The sequence below is a fragment of the Rhyacophila brunnea genome, unplaced genomic scaffold (assembly GCF_057557595.1).
Source record: "Rhyacophila brunnea isolate RB1 unplaced genomic scaffold, BYU_Rbru_1.0 scaffold_22, whole genome shotgun sequence".
NCBI classification, from domain to species: Eukaryota; Metazoa; Arthropoda; class Insecta; order Trichoptera; family Rhyacophilidae; genus Rhyacophila; species Rhyacophila brunnea.
Genome location: NW_028232882.1, coordinates 34702216 through 34724252, shown reverse-complemented (window position 1 = coordinate 34724252; position 22037 = coordinate 34702216). Strand labels below are relative to the sequence as shown.

Genomic DNA, 22037 nt, shown 5'->3' with positions numbered 1-22037 from the left:
CGTGCTAAATTGATAACTGTTAAGCTGCGCTGGAGGAGAATCGTTATCAGAATTGTAACTGCTCATGAAAGCCACGACCAGGGAACTCATAAATAATGGGAACTGAAATACACGAAAGGTAAGGCGATAGCAGGTAACCGACTCGAGTAAGTAAGAATCCGGGTTAAACTTACACACGTGTTAAGAATACGTTTTACGTCGAATACTAAAAACTGCTCTCGGTTCATACATTTACGCTCATTTAATGTTGGTGTATTACACATACTATTGCACGTGCATAATGCGTGCTTCATTTTCGTAGGACACTCACACATTCAAAAGCCTGCTTCACCATGCGGCGTATTGAATATTGCCTATCGGTATTCTATTTATTATCTGTTCTGTGGCCACGACCCTCTGTAATGAGACAACGCTAGAGGAGGAAAAAATGTTAAGTAGGTACTTACAGTGGTAAGTACCTATATAATATTGCAATGCGACATAAGTATCTAGCGATGTAAAAAATATTCATACTTATATAATTTCACTTATGAAAAATAGACGCACGCGCATCGTATTAGCCATATGGTGATCAAGTAATGCATAATAAGGTTTCATCCTTGTGCATCATCGAACATTTAAAATGGAATTACCTTTCAAATCGATGCCCTTGCAGTATGGTACATTATAACTAATACCGAAATGCATCTGGCATATTTGGTTATTTTTAGTTGACAGATTTTATAAAGATGTGAACGGAGAATTTTTAATAAATCATATTAGAACATAATTATATATTTTAAATATTTTCAAAATTTTAGGTTACTTTATTATTTTTTGAAACGATACTTTTAGTAATTGCCTAGGTACATATATATATATTTAGATTCTGGGATGCACTTTTTACTTTATCATATGCGTCCAAATTTCAAAACGTTTATGAAACTTGATACTTTTACATGGCGATACAAGCAATTAATTCAAAGTAGGTTCTCTAGCAGAGATTTTTTATTAAATTCTTGTATCTATCTAAAAACGTTCAATTTTGTTCAAAGATCTAAATGAAATTAAAGTTAGTTAACTCAAAATTTTGGGGTGTTCCGTTGCTTTAAATATGGGTCCCTATAGAATAGTATCCTAGCGTTGAAAATACGTTAGCAACATAGTATTATGATCGTTAGCGGTGGATTACGGGTTCAAATCTCGCTACTCAGTCATTTCTTTTCTGTATCGTTTCTTTCAAAAATGATACTTTCAACATTAAAAACAGCTAAAAAAACCTAAAGTATATAAATAAGCAATTAATCATAAACCCCATCGCACGTTGAAAATCGTCTCGACTGAGATATGATCATAAATCAAAATGGCGCAATGTTGCTCGTACGCACAGGTGAGGTTAAACCTGAATAGTGACGTCACGCGGCCAGCCGAAACGAATGAAACTTTATGTTCAAAAAATTAAATTTGTTACACGCGACAAGCAGATATTTATTTTTTTCTAACAAAAAGGTCCCACCGACGCCATGTGTACATGTGTACATTAAGTTCCACGTGTTTTGTGAATGATAATAAATCATATTTACAAATTCTATGTGTTGCAGTCTTGACGAGTTTTAATGTACGACTGGGCTAAGGCCATAATGTTTTATCAAAATAACGTCAACCTTCATAGCTTTATAGATTTAATATTATGCATTATTAAAAAGAAATACATACATACTGAGAAATCACGTGTCCGGAAACTTGTACGTATGAAGTTAGCCGTATCACACTTCACCGTGAAATGTTGTATCGGAAATATATGGTCGTATATTAAAGACCGTCCAACCTATTTGGGTTATATAGTACTGACATAAAATTCATGTCTAAATAAAACACGGTTCTTGTCGGTTTACACTTTAATTGGAGACCGTATAGTACACGGTCATCTATTTACGATAGAAAGCTCACGGCGAACTGTGCCTCGGTGAAATGTTTTACGTACAATTTACATGCAACCGATAAATCAAAGCCACTGACCATGATGTACCTATGTTTTTTCTGCAGATCCATTCCAACTGGTTAATTCGATAACGTATTTTAGTTATTTTTCTTGGTCTGAAATAACTCCAAAATATTACAGGTGCTTTTTGCACAAGCAACGAGTAGTCCGCTTTTCAGCTGTCAAAATCAGATCCCAGATTGCTTGACATATTGATTCGCCCTTTCTCGTTTCAAATTGAATTATAAAAAATTCTCAAATCAAATATAGTAACTATCAGTATTATTAATAAATAATATACATTTTTGTTATTTATCAGCACTGTCAAAGTCAGACTGGTCCTTCACACAAAACAGGTGGTTATATCGATTTACAAACAATATGTAGCATTGATTTATGCATTACATTTGTGGAAGGTATGTTAATGCTAGTGTATTATTTATCATGTAACTTATCTATTCAAATCAAACCATTCCCTGTGTGAACACGACAGACCCGTTAGTATGAGCACTCTATAGAACAATGACAGTTCATACATATACAACAACGGGAGGGGCGGAAAAAGTAGGACCAGTCGTTGTGAATGTATCGGCTTTCTACTTGAGTCGGCAATGCTTCGATCCAAAAATGTGCTGTCATTGTATCAAAGGCTTTACAAACATCTCTCTAGTTGTACCTATGTGATTTTGTGTTGGCTTTGTGTTGTATATACACTGCCGCCATACGAGAGTTTTAAAATAATATTAAATCATAAGTTTTTATTACAGGTTAGAAACGTTTTTCGTAAAATTTCACTGTACACTGCAAATAAAGTCGCCGTAAAGGAAACTGTTGCTCTACAATCCACATTGTATCATCAGGATGCACTTTATTTACCAAATAAAGTTATTGTTACATTTTTATACGAACAGAAGGCCCTTAAGTTAATATGTGCTGACGACGGGATTTCTATTTCGAAAATTGTTTGAATAATTTCAAATTTGTTTGCTCGGTATAGTCTTTTGTAATGTAAAGCGGTCCATAGAAAAAGGTGTAGGAGGAATTTTATTTCGAAATTTAATAAATTATTAAATAATATTTGAGGATAAATGAAATCTAACCATTATAATCATGTTTTATTTTAATCAGGCGCCGTAACGTGAAATGACCTAATAGAAGACATGTTAGAAGTTAGACAAATGCACGTGAGCGCACGGTAATCTTGCACAAAGGGAAAAAGTAAAGTTTGCTATGTTGTTTTAATTTATATTTGATATGTTATCAGAGGAATGCTCCCAACCCTCCCAGCACATTTTGAGCAGAAAACGAAGATTGATCTGCCAAAATGTACCATATCCACACTAAGTTCGGCTCATGCGTATCACGCCACAACACTAACCTAATGCGTGATAGAACTTGTTTATTTTAACATTTTAAGTCACGTGACCTCACGTATTTTTTGATTTAGTGATTTTTAAGGGGACTAAAATAACAGGTAGCTCCTAATCTGCCCATGTAGAATGGCCCTTTCACACTGTCAAACTGAACCTGTCTTTGGCAATCAAGTTCGCAGCAACCCTGAGGCAAAATAAATTAAATCACCATTGATGCACATTGTTGCGAGAACCAGTCACACGTTCTGGTTGTCGTAGAGCATTATTTGATAGTGCGTAACATCCCGATTTGGTAATTAGTAAGGTTTACTCCCGCATATAGTTTTGGACGATTTGGAATCGCCATGGTTCACGGAGTATACTCACGTTGTTTAACTATTTCTATTTATTATTCTATGGTGGCCAATGACAATTATTGATGGTGGCTCTACGTCCCAAATTTTGTCGTGGCATCCTTATTTTTCTGCCTATACAATATTCGGCCCCTCCCACTTGTCCACCAGAAAGGATGACAGCCATCGTCGTCCAATGTGTATGGCTTCTCATATTGGAGGTGCCGGGTTTGATATATTTTAATAATACATGTAATTTTTACAAGCCTATGCACATATAATTACTTTCATTGGACAATATGGCCTGCTTTATCTTTAAAAAACTGCTATTTATTAAACGGGCAAACAAAATACATCAATATTGGACTTTTAAGAGACTTAAGTCAAACAAAATGAATTTCATTAATAATAGATAACCTAATCATCGAATAATCTTTACCACAGTATGTCAATGGTTTTTTTTTTTAAATTAAGCATTTCGGAAACTCTGTCTTTCGGCAGATGTATTGAAAAGAATTTTGAATATAAAGGGATACAATACTGTATTTTTGATGCTGGTTAGTAGGTATACAAGTTTAATTTTTTTTTTATTAATCAACGCGCTCTTTGATTTTTTTTGTAAACGCTGATTTAAATTTTGTTTGTATAATGACCCTTAAAAGATAGATAATATTATAATAAACACCTTCATATTATTAACAAGCTTAAATATATCAAAATTAAAATTAGGTACATGCATACTACTCTACATTACTAATCACTATAAATATATCTTGTTTCTTTTCCATTTGTCTTTTTAGTCTATTTTAACCAATGACATTATTAATGGACAACGCACTCAGTACAGTAACTAGCAAGTAAAATCGCGCATAGCGACATTCGCACATGCATAGGTAGACGTCATGCAATTTCCATTATGCGATATCACGCATCGGGAATTTATAGCAATATCACCTTTATTGAAATGACGTTAGAAAAGTGTTTCTAGTGTCAATGTTAATTTGAGCGAACCCGTTCGAACCGAACTATTCGACAGACCCGATAAAAAGCATCGGGAATTTATAGCAATATCACCTTTATTGTAATGGCGTTAGAACAGATTTGGCCATTCGGCAGACCTGACAAAAAAGTGAGTGTCATTTTTTTCCAGATGCTTCGTCCATATTAATGTCATTGATTTTAACAATCAAGTTTATATTATAATACATGCATGCGCACTGGTTCTATTATTATTATTTTATCGGTGTCAAACTGAATCAGTGTACCTATTGTCGAACAAGAACTTCTTGTCTACGTGTTAAAACAGTGAACTAACAAGACCCTCATATTACAGTTAATCGTACTTCCGTTGCCAATGAGGAACGCCTCAAAATTTATCATTTAATTTTACGCTTTCGTGGTGTACGGATCTATCAATTTACATAATTTGATGCTTTTTATGATAAAAATATGTATAAAACGATAAGGGTTGATATTAAAATTACTCTTCGTAAACTGTTGGTTTATTGCAAAGAAAAAAGGAGTCGCATTGTAAAATAGAGCCGATACATTATTTAAACACGCGTTGCCGCCATGACAGGTACGCCACTGAGAAGTCTTCCATGTGCGACTAGAGCGACTACCAGTTATCGACGAAATCTTGTTGTCGGACAGTAGTATCAAAGTTTAGTAAAGTTTCTCATCTTACTGATATTATGTTTGAATTGAAATTTTCAACAACAGTACCTACATTTATATTAATAATATAAAATAACAAATTTTGATTGTTACACCATCAACAATATTATAATGCCTAAGGTGAAATGTAGTATTCTGTAGTTTTACTAGAAACATTTCGACTGTGCTTAGTAAAAAGGGCATAACCCTCGATTTTTCGAAAAGTGCTTTTTATTAGATATTAACAATGTATACAACTAAATACACGTTCTGTAAAAAGGAAGTAAGCTACAAATGCCGAACTATTAGCTAAATTCAGGTTTTAATTGAGCTTTAATTAAGTTTTAATTTAAGGAAAAACGCATTTACCCTCAATTTTAATGATTTTTCTGTAATAACTTTTTTAATTAATATTAAACCGAGAATATATTTCACCAAATCATCAATCACCATGCACACAATGTCTGTGATTTTTTTTTAAATATTTAACCAAAATCATTCGAAAATCGTTTTTTGCCTCTCCTGTAATATTTGTTCTGTGAGGGTTACGTCCTTTTTCCTAAACACAGTCGATTTGGTGACAGAATATGCAGCATAATAATAATTAACGTATTAAAAGTAGGTATTTCAATTCTAAACATTTAAAAAACCAAAGCTAAAATGACAATTTAATTAAACAAACGATTGTAAAATGTACCACAGTATTTTTAATACGTCACACTTTTAACGCGTTTTAATTTTATTTATAAAATATTGATTAAGTATATAGAAAATAAAAATGCGTAAACAATAAAAATAATTATTTATTAAAGTAAAATTTTCGGAATGTATGAATATTATATGAAGTATACAATTAAATTATACCAAATAAATTCTAACCTTATGAATGTAACTATTAATAATAAAAGTACATACCAGTCGTATATATTCAAAAGTAGATCCGTGCGTTATTCAGCATTTCGAGAAAATGACGAAAAACGTTTTGTTGGGTTTTTTAGTGTTATAATAGCATGGAATATGTTTCTACATTTAGAAATTAGAAATTCAATTCAAATTCAACAGTTCTACTTTTGTTTCCAAAGTATTGAACAGTACTAATTCTGATACCAAGCCCTATTTTCCATCACAATTTTATACCACACAAATATGATTTTGATTCGACGTTTATTCGATTTGGTCGTACGTTATGGTCAGAAGAATAATTTGGCATACTTAGTTAAATTTCGATATATTTGCGACAGTTCTACTTTTGATACTATATGACTCTTACCTACTATAATTTTTAAAGATTGTTAACTTTTATAAATTATCCAGTGAAAAAATATTACTTAACTATATTATAATTATGTTAAACACATAAGTGTGTAGGTATAATAATTTAAGTATTCGTCAGTGTTCGTTTATCTACAAATTTTATATTTGAATACTGGTACCCATATTATTTCGGTAAAATACGTCAAACTGACAATAAAACACGTATATTACCTACGAGTAGGGATGTCATGTCGAAGAAAAAAAGTTTCGATATCTGGTATCGGTACCGCATCAAAAAAAATATCGATATTGACATCGCTTTAGTAAAAAAAGTATTGATGGCCGCATTATTAGAATATTTTGTCCACTACGCCTTTAGCAGTTCTGTTCAAACTTTTCCCCAGAGAGTTGTGACATATTTCAGCATTTCTAAGAAAATAGTGTAATAGTAACATTTATAAGTATTCGATTCTGTACTCAATTAATAAAATTGTCAGGTCTTTATATCAATACAAGTTTAAGTCTTTATATTCAGTTAAAACAGTATCAAGAGACTGGAAGATTGTTTTCTGATAATTATTGTGCGATTCTATTCCCCTCCATTATATTATAAGTACCATGCAAAATACACAGAGAAAATGTTTGGGTCCATTAAAAAAAATATCGATATTTATTAATGATTTTAAGGTGGAGGACGGGGTGGAGTTAACAAAATCTAGCAGATGCTACATTTACCCCGCCTGCTGAATACCCCATTTTTCCAAGTACATTACCCATACCCAAACACTCCGCACTTTGAGTCTATCCACAAGTAGTTATCGTATACGCGTGGTTTAACGGTAACAATTATTAGGATCGTCCGCGGTGTCTTGTCTTTTAGACATGTCGCATCGGACTATTAGCCGGCTCTCACATCTAAACTCGTCCCGTCTGCCACACAGGTATGAATCAAACCTTCTAGGAACGTCGATTCGGTATTGCATATGAATACCGCGCACATCTACCTAGTGACAGTCGCACGTAACCTCTCGAAACGCATAGATATCTGGATGCGTTGTTCGGCGAGCCGGTATAGGAATGACCAATTTGTAGGTGTTCGTATGCGTTCTGGCGTTTTCGACTCTCAGCCCGAGAAACATGCAATTTGTTAATAGCAACACTAAATGTTTTTTTTTCAAACTTTAAAGTCACATTCGACCAATCTGCAGAGCACTATTTGGCAAGGTGTGTTTTGTGAATAACGATGACGTCACATCGACGTATTCGACGCGTTGCAGACGAGGCGAGTTTAGATGTGATAGCCGGTTTAAAGCGAATATTGGATACCCCAGAGTTAATGAGTGTTACAGGTGTTTCAGTGCCCACAGGTCTTGTGTTGCGTAGAATACTGAGGAGAGTAGGGCCAGTACGTAGAGAGGGATGTTCGACAGCAAATCATTTGAGTCACGATCCTCGGTCATGAGGTCCTGACGAAAAAGAAGAAGATGTAATATTCCACTTAGGTACATAAATAATTTATATTATTTTCGTTTCCCTCCTTATGTGTGCAACTGATGAGTACCTGCATTATTTTTCAAATCTTAGTTTTCTAAAATCTACAGCATCATAAACCAGAATATTTTAGACATGTGGTGTATGGCGAAATGAAAATATTGAAACCTACCTACCAGTATCATATCACTACATACTTCAAAGTATCGAGACTTTTGTGACAACCTTATAATAAAATATGGGTGTTTGCAGCAGGGAAAGCAGTATATGTACTGTTATTACAAATTTACTGATACATTAAGTCTTATCTCTTTCGAGTTATTCACCACAATATTGACTTTTTGTGAGTAGATACTATTCAAGTTAGGTTGTAGCATGTTACTATTTTTGCATTTATCTCGTAAGAATTTATATTATTTTGTTGGTCTTTTTTATGTCGGAACAATTCAAATTCAAATTATTTTTTTTTTTTTTTACATACGGTGAATATTACAAAATATAAATTTAAGACGTTCACAACATGACATTTAAAAACAAAGAAATAGTATTAAACAGTTTAAAGAAGAAATAAATAGGATATGCAATATCACAAAAACAGTATAAAAAGTAAAGTAAAGGGTACAAAAATTATAAATTATAAAGCATGGAAGCACATCGAATGAGCTAAGTGGGCCCTATTTTAACAATTTATAAAACAACGTCCACCTATAATACTCATTCTCACGTAGGTGGAATATATCGACATCCGAAGCGATTTGGTTGAACAGAGTTAATAATGTTTCCGAATCACAAAACAGATTAATAAATATAATTCAGATATACCTCAATACACTACATTTTGAAGCTGGGTTTTGAATGTGTGAATGCCCTACAAAAATGAAACGCACACTATAGACATACAATTGTGTGTATTGCAACCTTCAAATACACCAATATTGAATGAGCGTCAGTGCATAAACCGAGAGCAGTTGTCAGAACGAAGGACAAGCTTAAAGTAAATGACGTATTCTTGACACGTGTTTAAGTTTATCCCACAATCACATGGAAATATGCTCCATGAAGTCGTAATAGATTCTTGGGTTTCCACCGCGTGTACTTTTTCCTTCTTTCCTCGACATTTCGGGCTCATTGCAGAGGCCATTATCAAGAGATATGGTGGTGATATAATGGACTCTGCAACGAGCCCGGAACGTCGAGGAACGAAGGAAGAAGTACACGCGGTGGAACCCCAAGTATCTATTACGATATAAAACAACCGTGAAAATCTCAAACATTATGCTCTATGAAGTTTCCAACCATGTCCAATCTTAATAAGATCATATGGGCCTCCACAGAGTGGAGGTTTGTATTGACAGATTTTGTTTTTACGGGAAATGGATGTCAGCCACTAGCTCAACCTATTAGATCCATATTCTGACTCATACACAAATTGAAAAACAATATGTGAATCGCCTAGTTTCAAAAGCCCCTAAAACGGTTTTTGAAATTTTTTGAGTTAGATATATTTAGATGGATATTTTTGTTACTTATATTATGGCCTTAGATTGAACTTTATAAAACGCCAAAAACCGTTAATACGTATGATCAAAAATTAGGGTAAATTTCAAAACCCGCTAAAATGGGTGGGAGTGCTTTTCAAATACCCCTAAAATGCAAAGCCAAAATACTCTTTAGAATGTAACGAATTAAAAAATAAATACACAAAGTTCACAGATTTAATAGATATGATTTTTTCTCATTTTTCTCAAAACTACCTAAAACCGTTTTAGGGGCTTTTGAAACTAGTCGCTTCATGTGTACTTGCAGACCCAGGATTCGAACCTGGGACCCACGACGCTTAACCCGCGCGGCCATGGCAATTTTTGTAAACACTGTAGCTATGTTCTTACATGTAATATGGCACAATGTCGTGATAACTATAAAACCACCGTGACATCACTTGAGAAGATTAGTGGTGTGGCACCACACTTACTCCTGCTGGAGTGACCTCCTAAAATAGCTTGTGAAACGTAACATAGTGGTTTCGGAATGTGTGAAGACTTTTTTTTTTATTGTGGGCCGTGTTTGTGTTTCCCACGTGATAAGAGTCGCATCATACCATCTATTGTTTTAGCAGTGCCGCAGGACCTGTATTAATTTGAAGGGGGAACTTAAAACAATAAATATATTAAGTAAAAACTCTTTATTCTTTATTTTTTATTTTATGTTTTGTGTAGTTGTCACAACTATCTCTTCATCTTTTAGGAAATCTGCTGGGAACTATTACCGGCCGATCTTCTGCGCAACACGATATGTGGGATCTTAAGTTCTGATCAAATTAAGGTGCATGTCGCCTACTGTCACGCTGTCACGGCGAAATATTTAGTCTATGGTTTCGTCATTTTGCAGAATATTTTGAACGATCACCATCTCTGTAAATTCACCGAAGAATGACACTAGGGATTCCAATCCCGGGATCCCGGACTGTTTTCGATACCTATGAATCCCGGGATTGGTAAACATAATCCTGAAACATTCGGGATTGATTTTTTTATCAATTTTTACGGAAAATAAAATATAACAAAAAAATACTTTTAATAACATAACACAGGGAGAATCACCGGATAATAAACAACCATTTTTTGCTGCCTTACGCAATCGTAACAATATCGGAAAAACTAATACTTGGTAATACTTTGGGCGTATTATTCAAAATAATGTTTTAACTACTTAAATCTTTAATTTTTTTAAATATTGTATTTACTGTCGACACAATTTTATTTTTTATTTTAATTGAACTTGTATTTGTATTTGTTATCTTTTCATAAATAAATAAAACTGTTTTACTTTCACATTATTATTTATATTAGGTACAATATTATATACTCCATTAAACCTATGTATTTCCAAGATTGAACGTACGCAATATTAACAATAAATGTCTTAAATAGTATAAATTATACTAGATTTATGTTTGACCGATTTTATCAATGTTTTTTGTATAAGTATATAAAAATGTTATATTAACTATCGAAAAAAATGTCAATCCCGGGATCGTCAAATTTTAATCCCGAAATCCCGGGATCAATATTTTGGCTCGGGATTGGATTCCCTAAATGACACTGATGAAGAGTGCCAACTACAATGTATTAGTAATTTGAATTACTATTAATTATTCATGCTAATTTCAATTAATCTATGCGTGCGTACGTTAAAATTACTTGCGACATGATATCTATAGATAATATTTTGAACAGAACCCAACCTGCACACCATGGATAATAGACAACATTCTTATATAAAATACATAGTGCCAACCGCTAAAAACAAAAAAAAACGTGATTTTGACATGACGGTCGAAAAGTGTAGGCATGTAGAAGATGATAAAAACGTTCATTGAGTCATGCAGGTGTCGATGCAGTGCAGTTCAACGTGAGGTGACCTTATTGTTGTTTTAGTGATTTCGGCAGATTTTGCCAACTGACAATATTGGTTTAAAGGTTGAAAATGTGGTACGGGATTAGAGCATCAGTCTGATAACATTTTAAACACCAATAAAAACGTCATTACACACTTTTTTCCCGTAGCGGCATACTGTGACGTCACGTGATAGTCCGCGACATACACCATAATATGATTCGCGCTTTAGTTCCGTCCGTCTTTTCCACGTGTACATTCCAGAAATCTTCTAGTTTTCTTCACCGTCTGACCACATCCTCACTTTCTCAAATTTATCGAATCTGTTCGCTTTATATTAGTCTTCGCAACATATCTACATTTTATTTTTGACTATTATTATGTTCTGCTGTATATTTTTGTCTCTTGTCATGTTTATGGTCTTGTGTTGCCACGTATCTCCACCATGTTTTTTTTAATTATGCTGCTTCAGGATGCCCCTTCGGTATTGAATAAATCTTGGATACCATTTAATGACTAAATTATTCCGACCCATAGCCATTTCATTTATTCGTCTAACTTTTTGAGATTGCATATTCTTGTACGTTCCGTCTTCCATATACCTCGATCGCAAATAGAAACTTATCTCAACTGCAACACGTCGAATTTGGCGATGTGATTTTGTTGTCATTCAAAAAACACATGTAACCTAATGTACCTATTGCCACACATAGCATTGGTGCAACATTTTTGGTAGAAAAAAATCACCGTAACAAATTTCGGCGCACGTGCAGAAGCTGATTTTTCATACCTGTCGGCTATTCGTATGTCATAATAATTATGACAAGGAAGACAATTATTGTCCCGGCATGGTGTAGCTCTAGCATGTGCGCGCGGAAGATAGTTGCACATTTCACCCTATTTTGATGTATGGCCATATCCATGGCCCCCACATTCTGAAGCGGGCCCCCAGGCTAGGATGTTTGGCGGGTTATCGCTAAGGGTAAAGGCAGCGTGATGCCCTACAGTAGCGTTTTCCATACGGCGTACGCGCTAAAAAAGGTGTATTTTTAGCGATTTTTTTGTATTTTTAATATGTACATCGATTTGAATTATGGAGTTGTTGAGTTAAAAACAAGTTAAAAATTGCATCGTTCAATCAAATATTTTAATTATTAATAATTATTGAACTAACTTTTTTTTACTATTAGAGCAAATTTGTGGTCTGTGTTTATCTCACTTATCGTTCGACTCGTCACGCCGGGCCCCTAGGCTAGAGCCCTGTCAGCCCCTCGCCCTTTGTGGGGGCCATGGCCATATCCCTGTCGAGATGATTTTATATGTGCGACCGGGCTAATATTCTTCATTAACACACATTATAGAATGTAATAATGTAATGGGCAAAGATATCTCTTTTTATTTTCTGATTGTTACCCTTGCTGGAAGGTTTATTTTTATTATTTGCTAACTATTTTAATATATTTGTTTGACTTGCATGCAAATTAAATGGTCAGAAAATTATTGATGATTTATTGATGATTGATTGAATTAATGAAAAATCTGGCATTTAAATTCGAAACAAAAATATGTCGAACTTATTAATATTTCTAGCAATTTTAGAAATCCTTTGACATGTCACTGAATCAGTGCCAGTGAAACAATAAAACCATGAATGTTTGATGTTATACATACTGTACTGGGGCCATGAACCATTTTTGTTATCAATGTTGTATGGTGAAAATCAAAGTACACAATTAACACGACTCTTAATCATTTTTAAGGCTGAAGTATTCATAATAGGTACTATTAACACAACTAAAAAAAATATGACCTAGTGGAAAAATGTAAATTTAGGCCGAATTAGGTCATAGCCTAAAATCTAAACGAATCAAATTGAAATTTATGTTCGTCTCTCTATCTGATAGAAAAAAAACTGTCTTCAGAATACTTGAACGGGTTAAAGAAAATCAAAAGCTGAGTCAAATATAGTCCATGTCTTGAGGGTGCGAAGACTTAAATGGGTCGGTCACATTGTAATAATGTGGTAGATCTTGAGGTCTGGATCCTCTCAAAGAATATGGATGAATGAGAAGTTGAGTGTGACCGACTGAAGAAAGAGAGCTCGGGGTAGGATTTTTGAAGAACGGTTGTGCATTCGGCCATGGAAGAGTCATGCTTTAAATGCATTATCATCACGTTATGTGTTGTCACGAGCTGTCACGGCGACAAATTTAGTCTACGGTTTCGTCATTCTGCAGAATATTTTGAATGATCACTATCTCTGTAATTTCAATGATAGAGAGTGCCAAAGTATTTTGAATTATTTTTCATTATTCATGCTAATGTATACCTAACAGTGTCTACGTGTGCGTAAGTTAAAATAACTTGCAATATTACGTAAACAGCAGACATAGATAATAATATAATAGAAAATTTACAGAGAAAACCACTAAAAACAAAGAACGACGCGAGTCGAAAATGTGTAGGCCTGCAGATAATAGAAGAGAACGTTCACTGACTATTGCGGTTCATGATGTTGCGCGATACGCGTGACGTGGCCTCATTGTTGTTCTGGCGATTTCGGCAGATTTTGACGACATTACACATTTTTTCCCGTCATCCAAAATATAGACTATTTTCAAAATTTATTTGCCCTGTAAAGTGTAAACCGACAAGAACCGTGTTTTATTTAGAAATGAATTTTATGACAATACTATACGACCCAAAGAGATTGGACGGCACAACATTTCGCGGTAAAGTGTGATACAGCGAACTGCATACGTAAAAATTTCCGGATACGAATCACTGATGGTATGGAAGTAAAGAGATTGCGAACGCGTGCGCTTTCCAGAATGCAATAATGCAATATAGCTGATACTCCATCTAAAAATCGAACATGAACAAAGAAATAATATGGCTTTCAATCACCACCGATGCTGTACACCTGTCATAGACAGACTCAAAGAGGTTTAATTTTCGAAGGAGGCATCACTGTTTATTGTCCCAGCCATTGATTCACGAAGTCGTCAATATTTGTAGAGTATTATACTCGAAAAGGTGCTCGCATTATGTCTACTTGTGTTGCAAAGCTTTCCACGGTGCACATTTATAACTAGCAGATGCTCTACTCATTTTTTTTATAATCTCCGCTTATTCCATCCGTTATTTTCGCCACCCGCCACACCCTTTCGACTAAATACCGAAGTGATAGCCGGGTCTCACATCTAAACTCATCTTGTCACCGCAGAGCCATACATCAAACCTTCCAAGAACGTCAATCCGGTGTTGCAAACGAAGACAGCTCACATCTACCTAACAACAGTCGCACGTAACCTTTGAAACGTATAGATATTTGGATGAGGCGATCGGCAAGCCGGTATAGGAATGACCAATTCGTAGGTGTTTGTATGCGTCCTGGCATCTATGACATGCAGACCGAGAAGCATGCAACTTGTCGATTGCAACAGTAGTGTTTTTTTTAACTAAAAAGTCGCATTCGACCAAACTGCGGAGCTCCGTTTGGCAAAGTGTGTTTTGTGAATAACGATGACGTCACATCGACGTATTTGACACGATGCAGGTGAGACGAGTTTTGACGTGAGAGCTGGCTAGCTCAAGTACATTTCAAAGATAAGCTGGGAGCGATACAGGCGATGAAGGCATTATTTTCTTTATGATAATTATGTTACCAAATTATTAATGCCTTTAGGCATGCAGAGGTAGTTTTATATATTTCATTCTTATTGGGTCGTCTATAAATGACAGTATTTTTTTTTTGATATTTTTGGCATTTATAACCTCCCTTCCTTCATCGCCATATTTTGTAGAAAAATCATTTTCCCCTATCTAAATTAATTTAATTTTAGGTGAATTCTAATGGATTTTAGTTTTGTACAATTCCATTTGAGTGGTTTTTGCGACCTGGGATTCGCCCTTCGGCATCTTCAGTCACTATATGCACTCACTAAACGGAAAATATACACTGACAACAAATACAGTTAATTCTAATTTATATAATAAATTCGATAAAAACTTTATCGCTTACCTATTAAGTCAAGGATCACAATAAAAAATATGAATAGTTGAAGTATTTGTAAATAACCCCTATCACTAATACTAATAAGTAATAATACAATGAATAGGTGTATACATCTACAAAACTCTAATAATAGATCATTAGATAATAATCAATTACACTACATCCTACGAGGGTGGGTCAATAATTCCTTAGAAAAAAGCATTAAAACAGTTTTTATTTTTGTATTTTTTTTTTATTTCTCAACATAATCTCCTTGGAGCTCAATACACTTGGTTAGACGTTTGTCAATTTTTTTTAAACCGTCAGAAAAATAAGTTTTCGGAAGGTCCTCAAAATAAGCATTTGTCCGATCGATGACTTCTTCATTTGAAAAAAAACGTTGTCCACTTAGCCATTTTTTTAAGTTTGGGAAAAGGAAAAAGTCACTGGGGGCTAAATCTGGCGAATACGGTGGGTGGTCGACCAATTCGAACTTCAATTCTTCAATTTTAGCCATTGATCGTAAACATGTGTGAACACGGGCATTGTCCTGATGAAAGAGGATTTTTTTCCTGTTTAAATGAGGCCATTTTTCTTCAATTTCGTTTTTTAGCTGGTCCAATAAAGATGCATAATAATCCCCTGTTATTGTTTTTCCTTTTTCCAAATAGTCAACGAAAATAATTTCACGTGCATCCCAAAATACAGTAGCCATAACCTTACCAGCTGATTTTACGGTTTTCGCCTTCTTTGGACATGGTTTGTCTTCGCAATCCACTGCTTTGACTGTTCTTTCGTCTCGGGAGTATAGTGGTGTATCCATGTTTCATCTACAGTCACAAAGCGACGAAAAAATTCATCCGGATTGCGTTGCATGAGCGACAACAGGGCTTTAGAGGCCACCACCCTATTGCGTTTATTGTCGACTGTGAGCAAACGCGGCACCCATCTTGCAGAAATTTTTTTCATGCCCAATTTGTCATGTAAAATAGAAATGACGCTACCTTTTGAGATCCCTGTAACCTCAATTATCTCACTCAACTTTAATCTTCGGTCACTTAACACCATATCGTGGATTTTCGCAGCATACTGAATCGGTAGTGCCGCTGCATGAAAACAAACCGCTTACAGTACTAGTCGCGCCACTTGTCGGCTTTTCTAAGGACTTATTGACCCACCCTCGTATTACTACATTCAAGAGGTGTAAAATCGTCAATACCGGAAAAACAATGGCATCGTTTTGGGAATTTAATGGAGTTAACTTAAGAGATATTATATCAATAATATGTCTTTAAAAAGTTATATTAGTTAAAGAAATATTCTTACATGTTACTTTTTTTTTTTTTTTTTACAAAAACGACTCAAATGGAAAAGTATAAAACTTAAATCTATTAGAATTTAAAATCTAATTCCATAGAGTGACCTCGATCGATAGTATTAATATTATAATTTAAGTTAAATTTAATTTTAAAAACTAACTGATATTTGTATTTTTAGTTAATGAAAGTCTTAATGACTTGAAGCTTTCGAGATGTGGCTGTATAGACGCATCCTCAAAATTCCTTGGACTGACCGGGTGACAAATGTTGAAGTTCTCAATCGAATGGGGAAGGACCGAGAAGTTTTACGTAGTATCAAAACCAGGAAATTACAGTACCTCGGCCACATTATGAGAGGACAAAAATACACCATTCCCCAACTTGTCATTCAAGGAAAGATCAATGGGAAGCGTAGCAGAGGACGGCGCCGCATTTTGTGGCTTAAGAACTTCCGTGATTGGTACGAGTGCAGCTCCAGTGAACTGTTCCGGGTAGCAGACGACAAAGATAAGATCGCCTTGATAGTGGCCGACCTCCGCTAGGGGATGGCACAATAAGAAGAAGTTAATGAAAACCAATAGGTATGATTGACAAAGCTTAGTGTGCACTATTTATGTCGGATCTCCACAGTTTACCTCTGGCACTGGTACCTACCTGCGTGATAACGATACACCGAGAGTGAGGATTCAAAAAGTGGAGGAAGTTAGAAGATACTTTCATCTAGCAGTGAATCGAGTGTGGCCGAGATGATGTTGATGGTTATAAGTAGATTTTTAACAAATCAGTTTCGATATTTGGAGAGTTATGTAACTAAACAGGGTTTGAATCAAGGCCTGAACAAAAACGAATCATAAGTGCGAGTGAGTAAGCATTCCGCATGCTTATGTTATGCTATGAGAAGGCGTTTGATTCGATAAAGAAATGTTCAATACTCGACGCACTCAGAAAACAAGGAATCCCTGGACGCTATATAAATATTTTCAATAATATATACAGTAGCGCAACAGCATCTGTAAATCTCCATAAACCATCGCGCAGATTTCCTATCATCAAAGGAGTCCGACAAGGTGATACAATCTCACCTAAACTATTTACAGCTACCCTTGAAGACTTATTCAGGCAACTTGACTGGAATGACAAAGGGATCCCCATAAATGGAGAATACCTGAGTCATCTGCGCTTTGCCGATGACAGAGTAATTTTCTCGCAAGACTCAGAAGACCTCCAAAGCAGAATGCAGGAACTCGCTGAAGTAAGCAACAAAGTAGGTTTGAAAATAAATGTAACAAAGACGAAAGTCATGTTCAACTGCTTTGCAGGACAAAAAGAGATCCTCATCAATGGCACTCAGCTCGAACAGGTGAAAAGCTACATCTATCTGGGACAACAAGTATCTATAGATGGATGTATATTTGATGAAATTGTTCGCAGAGTAAAGCTAAGCTGGAGTGCTTTTGGCCGCCTGAATAATGTCTTCAAAAGTGACCTTCCACTGTGCCTAAAGCGCAAAGTGTTCAACCAGTGTGTGCTTCCCGTGATGACATATGCGTGTGAAACATGGACCCTAAGTAAAAGAGAGATCCAGAAACTTAGAGTAGCACAACGTGGTATGGAGAGGTGCATGCTGGGCATAACGCGAAAGGACAAAAAGAGGAATGAGTGGATAAGGAAGCAGACAAGGGTTTGCGATGTAATAGAGTTTATTAAAAGCCTTAAATGGAGATGGGCTGGACACATAGCTCGAAGAAGAGACAATCGTTGGACAAATCTAGTCATCCAGTGGTATCCAAGAAGTACAAAACGTCCACAAGGTAGACCTAGAGGCCGCTGGATCGATGAAATGATAAAGTTCTGCGGAAGTACGTGGCAACGCAATGCACAGGACCGAGAGAAGTGGAAGCAACTTGAAGAGGCCTTCATCCAGCAGTGGATAGATTCAGGCTGATGATGATGATATCTCTGCTATATGCGTTAGAGTAAGATAGAATTTCTACGGCTGAATTAAATATTTTTTAAAAACGTCGCCGGTAAATATGGATTTGATTGATTACATTCATTTAACAACTGCGAGCACCTGTTGCTAATTTTTTTTTGTTTTGTTAAATATTAAGTTAGTGATAACTATTTTTAGTTATTTTAGTTGAATATACTATTGTCTCTGTTCTGGCAGAACACACTAACTGGAGAATGCTAGTTTTGAGTAATTTGACTTTGAAGTTGTTAAAATGTTTGAAATGGTCTATCATGTGAGTTTATTAAGTAATCGTTAAAAGGATGACTTTAAAATAAAGACTGTTTATTTATTAAGAAGGTTTCCAGACGGTAATGTTTGAAATAAGGAATATTTTGGAAAGTATAACTAACTCAATATGTCATTTTTTCGAATTAGTGTCGATATTATGGTTAACTATGTTGTGTTTAAATTTGGTAGCCGTACTAAGAAGCAACACGATGGTATAACGTGTCAAAGTAAAATTGATAATAATAAAATTGAGGTTCTACTGTGCAAAAAACACGGCTTCATTTTGCCGAAAAATATGCGCTCTCTATATATCATTACTCTGAGGTATGAATAGTATGCCGTCTTCGTAGAATATAATATAATATTTTAATGGAATTGACAGTGGACAATCTTTAAGTAACAAATTACCTGTAGATATGCAATGTTGACAGGAGCGTAGTGTGTCAGACTAACAAATACGTATCTAGACCCCCCCACCCCACACCTTCCGCCTTTGAGATACATTACACCACTAACCAAGGTTTAATATATTCAAAAAATCTGCATTTGGTGGCAATCCATGATAACTTTTTAAGTGTATCCCACTCACTTTGATTTTTGTATTATAATTCCCATCACCTCAAGCCAACTGCAATTTGGAGATTATATCATCTATCCCTTTCTCACATTACACAATCCTTTTTCTACCCCCTTCTACTGCTCACTACAAAGTAAGTAAAAACAACTGTCTCTCCAGCAAAGTCTTGGTCTTCCCGCTGGTTTCTTCTCCCTGAAAATCCATCGAGTATCTTCTTAGAAACGGGGGAGTCCCCCATCAGTTGCTGGTGTCCCAACCTTCGAAGTTGTAACATTTTAAATCTTGGAGAGTCGAAACATAATCGAGCGTATCCCCACACCTGCATGTGAAGCATCAACAGTTTTGTATGCCTGGGTATGTGTCAGGAGCAGACACCCAAGACTGAGATTGCCAAACATACAAGTGTACTTTAACTGATTTATAGAGACTTTATAAAGAAACTCAGTACCAATGAGAGAGTACATTAACGCTTTCGCTGCTGAATAGATAATGAGATTTTAATTGCCCCCTTTAAAATGCACGTTAATTACATCGATCGGCCGCCTGGTCATTACGCACCGTGTGCGTCTTCCGCGTCCAAAGTATTAATTATAAAAAAACAAAAATTATTATATTTAATAAATAATTTATTATAGTATATAAAAACGATACGGACATACATAACTATGTGAAGAGATCTTTAAGTCCGTAATAAGATGCCGCAACAACGCAACAAAATTGATCTTTGTGGCGACCAGTTTGGACTGCCCGATGGGCCCAATAGCTGGTAGCACCGAATACAGTTCGTCATTGCTCTGGTTTCTCCATATTTACAGGTCTTTATAATTTCCGCAGGATCTGCCTTTCGAAATATTCACTATGTCGGAATTCGCCATCGATATGGTCCATAGGACTGTAATGATGTCATAGCCCCCACAAGGGGGGGGGCTGACAGGACCCTAGCCTGGGGGCCCGGCGAGGCGAGACGACCAGATAAATAAGATAAACACAGATCACAAATTTGCTTCACTAGTAAAAAAAGTCGCCTGCGGCGCTATTTTCATTCGATAATATTATTATTTTAAATTATGAAGTTGTGTAATACAATTTTTAATTGCGTACCAATACTCAAACTCCATAATTTAAATGGATGTATTAAAATATAGGTAGGTACCTACACATTAATTTTACCGCGTACATCATTTGGAAAACGCTACCGTAGAGCGTCACACTGCCTTAATCCTTAGCGATAGTTAGGGAGGGCCCGCCAAAGATCCTAGCCTGGGGGCCCGCTTCAGGAAGTGGGGGCCATGATTGATGTAATAGGTAGAAGGGAAATGTAGCTTCTATTCCCTGCGGTGATTCGAAGGTAAGTCTTTGACTAGAGTCTTCGTTATTAATTTTACATATTTTATTAAATGTTTTAGCAATCAATATTAAATTGTTTGATCATTGACACAAACAGAGGTTAAAAGATTGGTAGTTACAGTATTTTAATGGCATTACAATTATGGATATGATTCCTTACGATATAATATATTGAGAATACGGACACTGAACTGTTCCGGTACTGATATGTTTAAATTAACCTCAAGCCTTATAGAGATGATTCGAATTCACAATAAAATATCAATAATATTTTCGTTCCGCGAATATAAACATCATTATAGGTTGTTCCCATATAAATTTAAATTAAGTGTAGTAATAAACACTCAATAAAAGTAACCATAACACTATTATTTATAGCATTGGGTGTGCAGATAATAAAATATTCATGCCATGACTTAAACTTTATAACGGTTATGCCTATCTGCGATACATTATGATTATTTTAAGGCTATCCAATAGTCGTCGTATGATCCGTAATACGCGATCAACGAAAGAGTTTTAGCGATCGTTATTATGTTTCAAATAATCATTTTTGGTCTTTCAAATCTAAATTTAATGTATTTTAATACCTACTTTCATGCTGGAACATGTATTGATTGAAATGATTTATTTTACAGTGCAAGCATATAGTTTTTTAGTAATGTTTTACAACTTTTCAATCTGACGTACTTGTTATACAATCTCCTAAGTTTCAGAGTAGGTTATACCTCCAAACTTTGCAAGTTTATAAGGCGTAAAACCCACTTAACGCAGCAAGTGGGGCTCTCGCGCAAAATTTCACAAGTGGCGCGTAAATCATCGAAAATACAACGTAATCAAATACGCCAGAGCACACTGGATTTGACGACGCATTGTGCCCGCCTGCCCCATGATTCATCGTTTTTTTGGCTTCTCAGCGATACGAATTAACGAAAATACAACGTAGTCCATTCATTAAACACGGCAAGCAAAATCACGCTCCTGGAAGCGTCGTCGATAACAGTGAAGTCATTGTTTAGTTATTATGTGTCCGATATTTTGCTGGTAGAATGATGTCATCGTGAATATTAATTACAAGCCCCGAGAAATTTAA

The 22037-nt window shown here is 35.4% G+C and overlaps 1 protein-coding gene across 1 annotated transcript in view; it reads left to right on the top strand.

Moving 5' to 3' along the window:
• The window catches only part of stet (rhomboid serine protease stem cell tumor), a 531037-nt gene that overhangs the window by 133175 nt on the left and 375825 nt on the right, over positions 1 to 22037 (top strand). The gene's annotated exons all lie outside the window — the stretch shown is intronic.